This window comes from Scylla paramamosain, chromosome 3 (genome assembly GCF_035594125.1).
Source record: "Scylla paramamosain isolate STU-SP2022 chromosome 3, ASM3559412v1, whole genome shotgun sequence".
Classification (NCBI taxonomy): Eukaryota; Metazoa; Arthropoda; class Malacostraca; order Decapoda; family Portunidae; genus Scylla; species Scylla paramamosain.
Window position 1 is genome coordinate 2936951 of NC_087153.1, and position 12721 is coordinate 2949671.

At 44.2% G+C, this 12721-nt stretch overlaps 1 long non-coding RNA gene across 5 annotated transcripts in view; it reads right to left on the bottom strand.

Moving 5' to 3' along the window:
• Positions 1 to 3458: 3458 nt before the first annotated feature.
• The window catches only part of LOC135089314 (uncharacterized), a 79305-nt gene continuing 70042 nt past the window's right edge, over positions 3459 to 12721 (bottom strand). For 2 of the 5 annotated variants that reach the window (XR_010261465.1, XR_010261462.1), the window contains one exon: positions 3459 to 4043. This is a non-coding gene — a long non-coding RNA (uncharacterized LOC135089314). Of the gene's footprint in view, positions 4290 to 12721 lie in introns of all 5 variants that reach the window. The other 3 variants (XR_010261464.1, XR_010261457.1, XR_010261461.1) reach the window with 2 other exon arrangements.

The window sequence follows — 12721 nt, forward strand, 5'->3', positions numbered from 1 at the left end:
CATGTAGGTTGGAGATTGGTAGGTTAATGGTAAAGGAAAACGGAAGGAAGGGAAAAGAAAGGGAAGGGATTCAGAAGGGGACGGGAGGGGATAGATAGGAAGGAGGAGGATGAGGGAAGAAGGAAGAAAACGTAAGGAAATGAATGGAATGGAATGGAATGGGGACGGAAGGAAAGGGAAGGAGAGGATAAGAAAAGAGGAGAAAACAGTGACCTAGTAATGGACAGGTCAACGCGGAGGAGAGGAAAGAAGGAATCAAGAAAACAGAAGAGAAGGGAAGTGAGAGAGACGGAAAAGAGAGCGATGGATGTATTACTGAGAGAGAGAGAGAGAGAGAGAGAGAGAGAGAGAGAGAGAGAGAGAGAGAGAGAGAGAGAGAGAGAGAGAGAGAGAGAGAGAGAATGGAAGGTTTGCGTGGGAGCGAGTTTGTGAGTTAAGGGCAAGAAAACAAGGAAAAAAAAACGGAAAATGACGTCACAGTATGTCACACTTGGACGGTGGTAAGGAAAAGAATGGGGGAAAAAAAAGATGCCGAGAAACGCAAGAAAGAAAGCATAATGATAAAAAAAAAAATACACAATAAAATACTGTTGAAAAGTAGAATGATTAGGAAAAAAAAAAAAAACCCAGCATAAAAGTAAAAAAAAAAGGCTATAAAACATAAGAAAACATACAGAGCAGAAAATGAATTAAATACAGGATAGATGAAAATTCCATTATAAAACGCGGGAAGGAAAGTAAATACGAAAAAAAAATAAAAGTAGAGGGCAGTTGGTGAATGTTAACATGTAGTAAAACGAGGAAAAAACGGTCTCTCCATCAACACGTACACTTTGAATTACTAATCAAATGTATTAAAACCACTAGAGGGGAAAAAAAAAAAAAACATTACAGTGAGGGATTAAACTACACACCCATCCGTTCAGCCATCCATCCATTCACAGAACTTGGCTAGACTCGACAAAAATACTAAATAGAGAACAAGAAATTATTTTAGAGAGAGAGAGAGAGAGAGAGAGAGAGAGAGAGAGAGAGAGAGAGAGAGCGATCCAGCAGCATCAGCAGCATCACTGTTAACAATTTGCCCAAGAAAAGTAAGTCCCATCCCTCCCATCCCATCCCTCCCTTACTAAACTTTCTCGCGTGAAGTTGGACGAAAACCCTTTAAAAAATGTTCATTACGAAAGAGCTTTCAAAGAATCTACAAACTGTATAGTGCGAGACAGGACATGACGGAGCTGCATAAATGATAGATCCCCTTTTAAAAGACGTGTCAAGTTTTAAACTGCTACACAGGTTCCATTATCACACATTATGTTGACAAAATTTTGATGGATGCTACATTTCCCAGGGGATGGTCGGCTCGCTGACTGGCTCGCCGGCTGGCTGGGAGAGTGACGAGGGAGAGGAAGGGACGCGAGGGAGGGAAGAGCGAAGAGGAAGGACAGGGGAGTGAGTGAGGGAGGGCAGAGAAGTGAGGGAGGGGAGATAACGTAGAGAGGCATTAGAGACGAGGGAAGGGACTGACTCGTGGAGGTGAGTGAGAGAGAGAGAGAGAGAGAGAGAGAGAGAGAGAGAGAGAGAGAGAGAGAGAGAGAGAGAGAGAGAGAGAGAGAGAGAGAGAGAGAGAGAAATCTAAGCATAATACGTGTTACCAAATATAATTTTTCCCTTTTCTTTTACCACACAATATATTCTTTTTTAATATATTGTAAATACTCTACCGAAGTTTCGTGCTGTTAGTTTCTCACCTCCTCCCTCGTTTATCCATCTTTTCAATAATAATAATTCATCCATGGGTAAGCAGATGTGTTAGATTCGACAGGTGTGGTGACAAGAACATGTGCGCAGGTACTGGAAGATATTGTGGTATGAGGAAGTGTGTTGGTGAAGGTGTGATATGAACATACGTGGTGGTGTGGGAGCGTATATGCAAATGAGTGCTGGTATTGGCAGGTGTGGTGGTATGGGTAGATGTAGATGAGGAGGTTGTGCTTCAGCATCTTTCAGGTGTGGGTGCAGGTGTGGGGTGAGGGAGGGATATTAGAATTAGGAATGAACAACATTGAAATACGGAAAGAAAAACAGAGGGAACAATATTAAGCTAGATGAATAAAGGGAGAATTAGGAAGAATGCAACAATAAGACAAACAAGAAAAGAATTTAGAGAGAGAGAGAGGAGAGAGAGAGAGAGAGAGAGAGAGAGAGAGAGAGAGAGAGAGAGAGAGAGAGAGAGAGAGAGAGAGAGAGAACGGTGAAATAATAACGGTAAAAAAATAATTAAAGAAAACCATAAAAGATGGAAAGAGAAGGAAAAAATAGAAAACAATAAAACACACATGAACAGAATAAGAATCAGGAAACATCAAATAAGACTGGAAAAAAAAAGAGATGAACAGGAATATAATAAAATAATAATAATTCGAAAAAAAACAATAACAAAATGGAAAAAAAAACCTAACCTAACACAAAGAGAAGAAAAATAACAACGGTAAAAAGAAAAAAAAACGTACGAAAAAAGAGCTGCTAAGAGAGAGAAAAAAAAAGTATCGTAGAATATTTCTTTACTGAATACTACTCATAGCGCATCAAATCTAACACGGGTGGCAGCTCTCCGTATGGTATTGATTCCATAAAAAAAAAAAAAAAAAAACAATAAACACTAGTCCTTTATATCTTCTACATGGTAAGAAGGTGTCGTAAACTTAATTTCCCTATGCTAAGACGACAATTCTGTCCCCGTGTTTCGAGAGGCATTCACTCTCTCCTTAGAACGATTTTTCAAGGCCACAAAGACAACCAGTCGGGCTTTCACTGGGTGCTCACCTTTTTCTTTGGTGATACGCAAACCTTGTGCCACGAAAGTCATGAGATCACGCTTGAGAACACCAATAACTGATATTGAGTCTGCTGAGACGTTTGGAAATGCACTTGGGAGTAGTACAGACAGTAAATGACTTCCCTCACCTGTGTGTAGTGAAACAAAAAAAGTAAAATAATAATAATAATAAAAAAAAAAAAAAAAAAACTCGTGACAGCTCCGTAAGTGTCAGGAAGAATTTTAAACCGAGATTACTAAAATTTCTGGTGCCAGCGTAATCACACAGACTTTAGGAAATCATTACAAGGAAGGCCAACACGACCAAATAAAAAAAAAAAAAAAGTAAGAAAAAAATCATACACCAAAAGACTTCTACGGCCCAACTAGGCTCTTTGATTTAACAACACTCCACTTACTATACAGTTAGAGAAAACTAGCTACGCAGTGCAACAGGAGAGACAGAGCTGTAATCCAAGGGTACTGGTGCCTGTGGGGAGGACATACATGTTCATTGGTAGGATAATGAGACTTGTGTGTAGTGAAGGTGAACGCGCTGTGTTTGCGTGACGCGTTAATAATTATTTCAAAGACGGAATGATAGTGACGATAATTACAGATAAATATAGATAGATAAATGGACAGATAGACATATGTTTATTGACCACAACCTCGCAATTAAATTTAACACAATATTATAACAGTGATAAATTACATGATCAGGTATAAAGCATAATAACATAAAAATATTTCTACTTATAGGCTACTTAATAGTCCACATAAATTAGCTGAACTAAGTGCACATGGAAACAAATCAAAGCATAAAGAAATGCAGCCTGTACTTAACCCTTTCACTGCTACGGTCGTCTTTTGTTAACAATGAGATCACTGTAATAAATCATTTGGATGAACGTAAAGAAAAAAAAAAAAAACATTAGGATAATTCAATCTTTGCTAAGCCACAGAACTACATTATAAGAGACTATAGTACAAATAATAAGTCTTTCAAAAGTTGTACATGAGTATGGGAAAGACTGACTAGCACTGTGAGTTGTGGGTGTTGTATTGTGCGCGTGGGCGGGAGCATGGCACATCCCAGCACTTAATACGCCGCACACCCCAGCCTTGCTCACCCGCGTCATTCCTGCTCTTTGCGGGTCATGTAATATTGACGGTTTCTCAACATGTTGCTGCTGCGGGGGTAGTCTCGGGTACCCTCCACGGCCTGGCAGGTAAAGAGTATCGTGAAGAGGGTGGGAGGACGCGATGGCAAGTAAGTGCCTTAAATAAATTGTGTGGTTTTAATTCGTTCTCTTACGGGCGAGTGTGTAATGCGATGGGTGGCGGGGGGCTTCGGTGGTTGATCTGTGGTGGTGGTGGTGGTGGTGGTGGTGGTCTGTCACGTCAATGCCAACGAGCATGTCACTTAGCTCTCCACCTGTCTGTCCATCTTTTCGTCTGGACACGCAAGCTGAAGGTAGCAACAGGTAAGTGTGTGTGTGTGTGTGTGTGTGTGTGTGTGTGTGTGTGTGTGTGTGTGTGTGTGTGTATTTTTTAATTCGATCACTTTCTTCCGTTTTTTCCCATCTTTCTCTCATCTTTCACTGAGGAGGAGGAGGAGGTAGGGAGAAAAAGGGAAGGACAAGGTTGTATGTATATAAAAATCTTTAATTATAACACCTTTTTTTCGCCCTTGTTCTCTTCCTACTCTATAGGAGAAGAGAAGGAAGTGGAGATGGAAATGGAGACAGAGGAGAAGGAGGAGGAGGAGGAGGAGGAGGAGGAGGAGGAGGAGGAGGAGGAGGAGGAGGAGGAGGAGAAGGAAAGGAAGTAGGGAGGAAAGGGATAAGAAGGAAGGGAGCAAGAAGAAGGAAGGGGATATAGAAGGGAGAAAGAAGAGGAGGAGGAAGAAGAGGGAGAGGGGAAGGAGGAGGAGAAGGAGGAGGAGGAGGAGGAGGAGGAGGAGGAGGAGGAGGAGGAGGAGGAGGAGGAAGGGAGCAGGAAGAAAAAGAAGGAGAGTAGGAAGAGGGGAGAAGTGGGAGACAAGTAAGGCTGGGCTGAGTTAATATCTCGCATCCCCGAGCGACCAGGCGGGGATCTCTTGACTCCGTGTTGACTCCGGCGGACTCCTGTTCTTCATTTGTTCAACACAATTAAGCCCGAGCACTTCTTCCTCTCGTATATTTATGGATTTTACTCTCCCTTTCCCAAAACGATTCGGTCGCCATCAGGTCTCTCTTGCCTTGTCCGCGATTAGGCGACGCAAGGCCGAGCGATACCTTACGAGAACCCAATAAGCTTGCGCCTAATTTACAGAGGATCTGAGACTATTTCCAAGCTGTCGATTGTCACTTGTTCCTCCCATTTATCTTGATCCAACACTCTTACGGAGAGGATCCAATACTTTTACCAGACCGTTAATTGGCGCCTCTTTTCCCCCTCAGTTAAAGAGACACTGCCCGCCACCACCACCACCACCACTGCCACACCGCCATCACCACCACCGTCCCTTGGGTCTCTGTCTCCACTACACACACACACACACACACACACACACACACCTACGCAGAGTTTAACATCGCCATTGTTTATATTTCTGTTTCCTTACTTCCCTCCTCCTCCTCCTCTTCCTCCTCCTTCTCCTCCTCCTGCTCCTCCTCCTTCCATGCTCTAAGGAATGATCATTGACTTCAGATATTCCTGTGATACTATGCTCTCTCTCTCTCTCTCTCTCTCTCTCTCTCTCTCTCTCTCTCTCTCTCTCTCTCTCTCTAACTAAATTTTACCAATAAATTTGCGGTACAACATATCAAAGTTTCAAATTGCTCCCTTTCTCTTTTAACACTGAACAGATACTCATATTCGGGAAAATGTTCTGCCTGGTTCCTCTGTAATTGATGCGGTTTTGATCTCCCCTCTTCCTCCCCTGCGTCACAGGGAGGAATATCCAGTACACCGCTATAACACTTCCTGCATCCCCTCACACCGTTTTCCTTGATCGTCTATGTATATGAATGAGTGTTTGTGTACATCGTGTTCGTCTTTATAATGTGAAAGTGAATGTTCCTGTATGGACGAACTCTCAGAGGTCAGGTCAGGGAGTCAAGACGTGGCTCAAGAGTGGCGGGAGGCACGGGGAGAGAAGTGGAGGCAGCGGATGCTCAGAAAAAAAGAAAAAAAAAAAAGAATGGGGGGGTAAGGAAACACAAAACACCGCTAAGGAAACTATCGCCTTGAATGAGTTCGTGTAAAGGAAAAGAACATTGCGTGTTTGGTGGGAGTCATGTTTATAATTAAATGTAAACAAAAATGCTAATTCGGCATTGGAGGAGAGGGTACTCGTGAGGACCAATGAATTCCATCCCTCCACAGCCACCTCTGCTCCGCCAGTAATGTAACATTTGCCTCCAGGAGTCAACTTGTTTTACAAATAACACACTGATTCCTGCGCATCTGTGATTAATCCAGGAATCGGGAATAGGGCCCTTAGCTGGGGAGAGGCGCGGCATCCGGAAAGCAGACCAACGCCGCGGAGTCGCAAGGACCACAGTCTGGCGGCGTGACGCGGCGCCTCTTACAACTCTCAGCCACACGCGACTTCTTCTCGACTTTTAATCCTAGTCGGTATGAAGTGGACCAAGTTAATTTTTGAGAAGTGTTTTAATAGTCAACACTCTTTCATTAAAAACTGTTTGTATGGCCCTTCACACGAAAAAAACGTAGGCAACTTGCTAATTGAGTGAGCAAACTAAAGGCCCGCGTCGGGGACGGGGATTGTGCCGAGGCGGCGGCGTCCGCGGCCACACAATGCCGAGGAGTCGAAGCTTTTTACATCATTAGCTTCTCGGTGGGGCAATTGTCCTGGGATGGGCGTGGTGAGAGTGGCAATGAGTGGCAATGTGCGCGGCCCAGAGTGTGATGGTGAGAGGCGAATGTGAGAAACGCTTAATAAGGTAACACTTGAGAGTTTGTTGTCGCGTGAAAGGGTCCTCCTGCAGAGCGGGCGAGGCGCGCACGAGGGGGCAAGGCTTCTAACGATATGAACCTGCTTTTACCCGGCAGACAATGCGTCATTCTGTGCCGGGGCATTCATAAGCGGCACAAGTGTCTTCACTAATTTATTCTCGCACGCTGGAGTATTTCTCTCTCTCTCAGAGTAACCGTCTGCCTTAGAAATTCCACATTTGCATGGAACTCACCCCTGAATATGAAATTAGAAACAGACAATTGCAAAATTATTTGGATACGAGATAAAACACTATCACTGTAAGACTGCAGGGCATAAGGACGTGAGGGTAACGGCTTGCATCCACCCTGCATTTATGTGCACTTTTATATTCTTGGAATTCCACTCACTCAGGCGCACAGTCCATACTTACAGAAGCGGTGGTCGTCCTTTATTCCTTGCAACATATGATATATCGAAAAGGTCATTACATCATGCTATTCTGCACACCTCAATTTGTGCAAATGTATAGTTTGTCATTCAGAAAAGCAGGTCATGTAATGTAATGTCACGTACCATCACGCCAAGTCATTTAGGCCAAAACTGACAGTGGATTAATATTAATCTCAGATATCAGGAGTCAACGATGCAGGTCTTCTCAGAATCCCTTCCTGCAAAAACAAAAAAAAAAAAAAAAAAAAAAAAAGGCGCATCGACACAAAAATGTCTGCCCCTTGAGCATCTGATACTCAGGGAAGAGAAAAATCTGGCACCTATTATAATTCGTTTTGAAAAAAAAAAAAAAAAAAAAAAAACTAACACTTAATTCCACCATCTCTATTGGTTTGTACACTTCTGCAATGAGAAAACAAAACATCATCCTTCACATTCCAGCGTGGAAGGTTTGGAAACAACGTACCGGATATGGGAAAATGGAGGAGCTTCTCATTCTTTTTTTTTTTTTTTCCAATGTCGTGAAGGAGAAAATATGGTATTTCTTAATGGTGGTCAACAGATCGTAGTACATCTGTTTGCAGCCTTACTTGTAGGCTCTTTCCTCCACGAACTCTGAGTGTGTGCAAATCTGTTTTGTCGCTCAGAATAAATTTCGCAAAGTACTTGTTTACATCCAGGTATGTTCATGTTTCTTGAGCGGTAAGCAGAGACTAATTATCTGTGAAGAACTGCCCATTGACTCCTTCAGTTGGCGTGGGTGGCTCTTCCGTCCTACCGCAGTTTCCAATGTAAATGTCAATCCCTGTCCTAGAACTTCCTTGCGCCAACACTTCCGCTAGTGCAAGCAAGCACATGGCAGCAATATACTATTTCATGCCACGAAGCACATGACAGCAACATACTATTTTAGGAAATTAACTTTGTCTACAGCATGCATACTGAACTATGGTGTTTGGAGTGGCACGGAAGCAAAACAAACGTTCAAGTCAGCAAAATGTGAGGGTAACATGTTGCGCTGACAATGACTCGCCTGAGATGAGATAAAGAGATCACAATTGGCTCACAGTGTTGCGGATGAATGGAACAAGCCTGATAAGAACATAGTTATGTGCAACGACATTAAGTAGTTTCAAGAGGAAGATGGATAAATTCATGGATGATGAGGCCAGACGGGAAGGTTCTCAGTGCTCAGGAGCTGCCTTGTGTATGTCACCCGGCCTTCTGCAGTGTTCTTATTTTCCTTTTATATTCTTGATAACTAGTACTTATCATCAACATGTAGCAAAATGAAAACAAATGACATCAAAAACACATAGCATGATAAAAAAAATAATAAATGGTAACCTGACTGACTGACTTTGGAGCGCGCATCAGTGGGATGGATCATACGGCGCTGAAGAAGACTAGAAGAATAAAATAGTTGGTAGGCATACATAGCGGTACGGAAGGCAACAATGCAACACCCGCCCACGCCTTCTCATACAGCACACTAGTGAAGTATCGGATACTAAATCTTATACCTCTGCGGATGCGGAGGCGGAGCCGGATATGTATTTTTTCATGAAAAGCGATTGCAGATAAAATTGCGAATATTGAAATGTCAATATTTGTAGATGCGGTTGGAGATTTCTTTTTACCTCCATATCCGCGGTTACGGATGTGGATGCGGACAATTTTTACATATAACAGTATTACTGAGTGCGTCTTATCTGCGACACAAAGCTCCGGAGGAGAAAAAAAAAAAATAAAACAGAAAAAGAGATAGTAAAAAAAAAAAAATGTATAATATATTTCAAGAATGTAAAAGGAGTAGATGTAACTGTGGAAGGAGAGGGGCAAGGAGATGGATGGAGCAGAAGTGGAAGAGGAATGGATGGAAGAATAATTCCGCGCTGAACACCTCAGTCCACAACCGCTCGTGGCGAGCGAAGACTTATGATGGACTGATTTGCAGTGACAGGTGCGCTCCTTCGCCTTTGCCTTCATCGTCGCCTTGACGCTCCGCGGAGGCGGAGGCGAAGGCGGAGGCTGATATCCGATACATAACTACAACACACACTTTTCGCCCATGCACAGCCAATGCAGTGCCTCTGGGGTGCAGTGGCTGGCGCGCCTGGATACGAATCTGCGGGCCTGGGGCAATCGGTGCACAGTTCACCCAGCTGTTCATCTTTCCCTAAGGCTGGTCGATAAATGGCTGCCTGGGGGAAACCTGGGAAGGTGAATTGAGGAAACCCGGATGTCAGAGTGGTCCTGTATCCCGGGGACATCACCCACCAATCTCAAAGGCCAGCGAGACGGAGATGAGTCCGAGGCCACGAGAAACTATGGCCAGTATTCTGAAACGCTTTTGATCTCCCCACGATTATTTTCAAAGGCTAGAAAGATAGTTACCCGGGTTTTCAAGAGTGTTTCTCCTGATATTAATGTAGATATCTTGTTAATCTGTCACTAGAAATATAAAAAAAACATCCTTAAAAATTCATGTCACTTCAACTAGAGTCTTCTGAATGTAGAGGAGTGGCGAGAAGTATTCCAGAATATAGTCCTACGTATATCGCATGTCCTGCAACTGTAACTCTCCACGCAATGCAGACACCCTAAGAAGCACCGCGCCACACTCACTACTCAACACCACACACACACACACACACACCCCTCCTCCCACCCACACCTGATGCCCATACCTACCACATCAGCTGTCCCAACACTACCCACCATCCTCAACAAAGCCACGGGTCACCTCAGCATGATCAGCAGTAGTCATTTACAGCCCTGCGTGTCGCCTTGCCCTCCCACCACCACTACACCCCTCACGACCACTTCTGCCCTCCACCTCACCCCCCATACTCTGATATCCCTTTGCGATTCCGTGATATTGTTAACCTCCTCTTTCTTCCCCTTTCCACTCCCCCTGCGTCTCCATTTCACCTCCTACCACTCCCCTCTAAATCCCTCGCCTCCCCTCGCTGCCGCCTCCCTCTGGCCCGCGTCATAAAGGGAAGAAAGAGAGAGAGAAAGAGAACTAGCGATTGTTTTATTGGATGCGGGCGTGTATACAGGAGGAAGGCCTGGTGGGGGTACTGGGAAGGGAGGGGAGGGAGGAGGTCATGCTGGTGGTGGTGGTGGTGATGCAGAAAAAAAAGGGGAGGAAGGGGAGAAAGGGGAAAGGACAGGAAGAGCTAAGGAGATAAAAGGGTGGATGGAGGTGTACTGGTGGTCACGAGTTGTAAAGTAACTATTGCTGCTACAACTACGACGATAACTACACTACTTTTACCACCACGACCCCTACTGTTACTACTACTACTCCTACTACAACCATCACCACCACCGCCACTACCAGCATTACTACTAACACATCAATACAAATACAAAAAGGGGCGGGAAAAAAAAAATAAACGGAAGCGCACACATCATTTTCAAAGATAATAATACAATACCATCCCCAGGAAAAAAAACGAACACTCACCCGACCTGCCTCCTCTTCGCCACTCTCACGCCACATGACCGAGCTGATTCGCCACTCACTCATTCACTCACTCAGCCACACCACCACCATCAGCCCCCACAGGGATCATCAACCCCCTAGACAATGACAATCAACAACAACAACAACAATAAATCATGGAAATAAGACGACACTCATTACTAAATATATAATCATTAAGCCATCATTGCCGCCGCCCTATAAAATAACCATCAAGACACACACACACACACACACACACACACACACACGCACACACACACACCCCTAGACGTCCTTCCTTTCACCCCTTGGAGGAATACTAATGACAAACGCTGCCCAACGACCCCTCCCCTCCTTCCCCCTCCTCCCCCCCTACCGATTGTAACACGATTATGGTAAAAGTGGACACGACAATGACATTAAAATAACACAGCCGGATAATGCCATCAATGTGTCCCGGGAGGAGGAGGAGGAGGAGGAGGAGGAGGAGGAGGAAGGGAACTTACATTACTCTATATACTCCATCAAAATGAGGGGGAAAGGAGTGCTATATGGGTTTTCTCTTAAGGGCGTGAGTCTCCTGCTGGGGGCGCCGACGGAGGGCCTGGCTGGAAGGGGACGGGGAAAAAGGGAGCGGCCTGGCAGGGAGGGAACCGGGGAAGTTGGGAGTAGGGTTGGGAATGGGGGAGTGAGGAGGGAAATAGGGTAGGGAAGGGGGGGGTTGCCCATAGATTCATTGGTCTCTTTCGCTTCACTGATCATACCACTTATCCCTCCATTTCTCTCTCTCTCTCTCTCTCTCTCTCTCTCTCTCTCTCTCTCTCTCTCTCTCTCTCTCTCTCTCTCTCTCTCTCTCTCTCTCTTTCACATCAATTTTTTTTCATTTGTTGTTGCTTGTTTATTTCTGTAAAGGTTCTTCTTCTTCTTCTTCTTTTTCTTCTTCTTCTTCTTCTTCATTTTCCTCCTTTCCTTCCTCTTCTTCCTCTTCTTTTCATGCTCCTCCTCCTCCTCCTCCTCCTCCTCCTCCTCCTCCTCCTCCTCCTTTCATCTCTCCGTATCATCAGCTTTATAGAAATCTTTCTGGCAAGATGACTGTGACCCCCCTCCCTCCAACACACACAAACAAACAAATAGAGATTAATGTGTAGATAGCTTTCACTTAATTTCTTTATTTATGTGTTTAGAGGAGTAGAGAAGATTGTATGTTTATCCATTATACACATAGTTGACCTGCACACAAGAACATAAGAACATAAGAAAATAAATTAAGCTGTAGTGTGTTGTGTGTGTGTTTGTGTGTTGTGTGTGTGTGTGTGTGTGTTTTCTTTTCCTAATACTAATCTTCCCGTCTTCCTACCAAGCGATGTGCCCTCTTAGCCTGTAGCAGTCTCACTTACGTACAGACGCGAATGGCACACGGTTCTGCTATTCACTCCTGCTGCAAGTACTGAAGATGAAGAAAGATCAAGAGCAATACTTTGAGTTGCCATCGAAACACACGAAACTGAGACACTAAAAAGGAAAGTTAATATTTAGTGACTGTGAGGAAATAAATGGAGACAGGACAACATAGGAAAAAAATAAATAAAAAGAAAACATTGATTATAATAAAAAAAAAAAAAAACACATGGAAAGAACATGAAAAGAAAAGATGAAGAAGGAAGAGATGGTAGAAAGGAATAAACTGGAGAAAAATAAAACCAATTACGAAAGAGAGAGAGAGAGAGAGAGAGAGAGGAGAGAGAGTGAGAGAGAGAGAGAGAGAGAGCGAGAGAGGAGAGAGAGGAGAGAGAGAGAGAGAGAGAGAGAGAGAGACTGGAAGGAGGAAGGGCGGCAAAGAGGAGGGAGGGAGGGAGGGAGGGAAGAAAGGAAGGAAGGAGAGGGTGTGTGTGTGTGTGTGTGTGTGTGTGTGTGTGTGTCGGGTAATGTGGAGATAATGTAATGGCGGGCAGAGAAAAGTTAAGTGCCAAGGACAACCCTCATCATTATCCAGCGTATTGATCACGTGATTCACTCAGCCGAAGAGAGA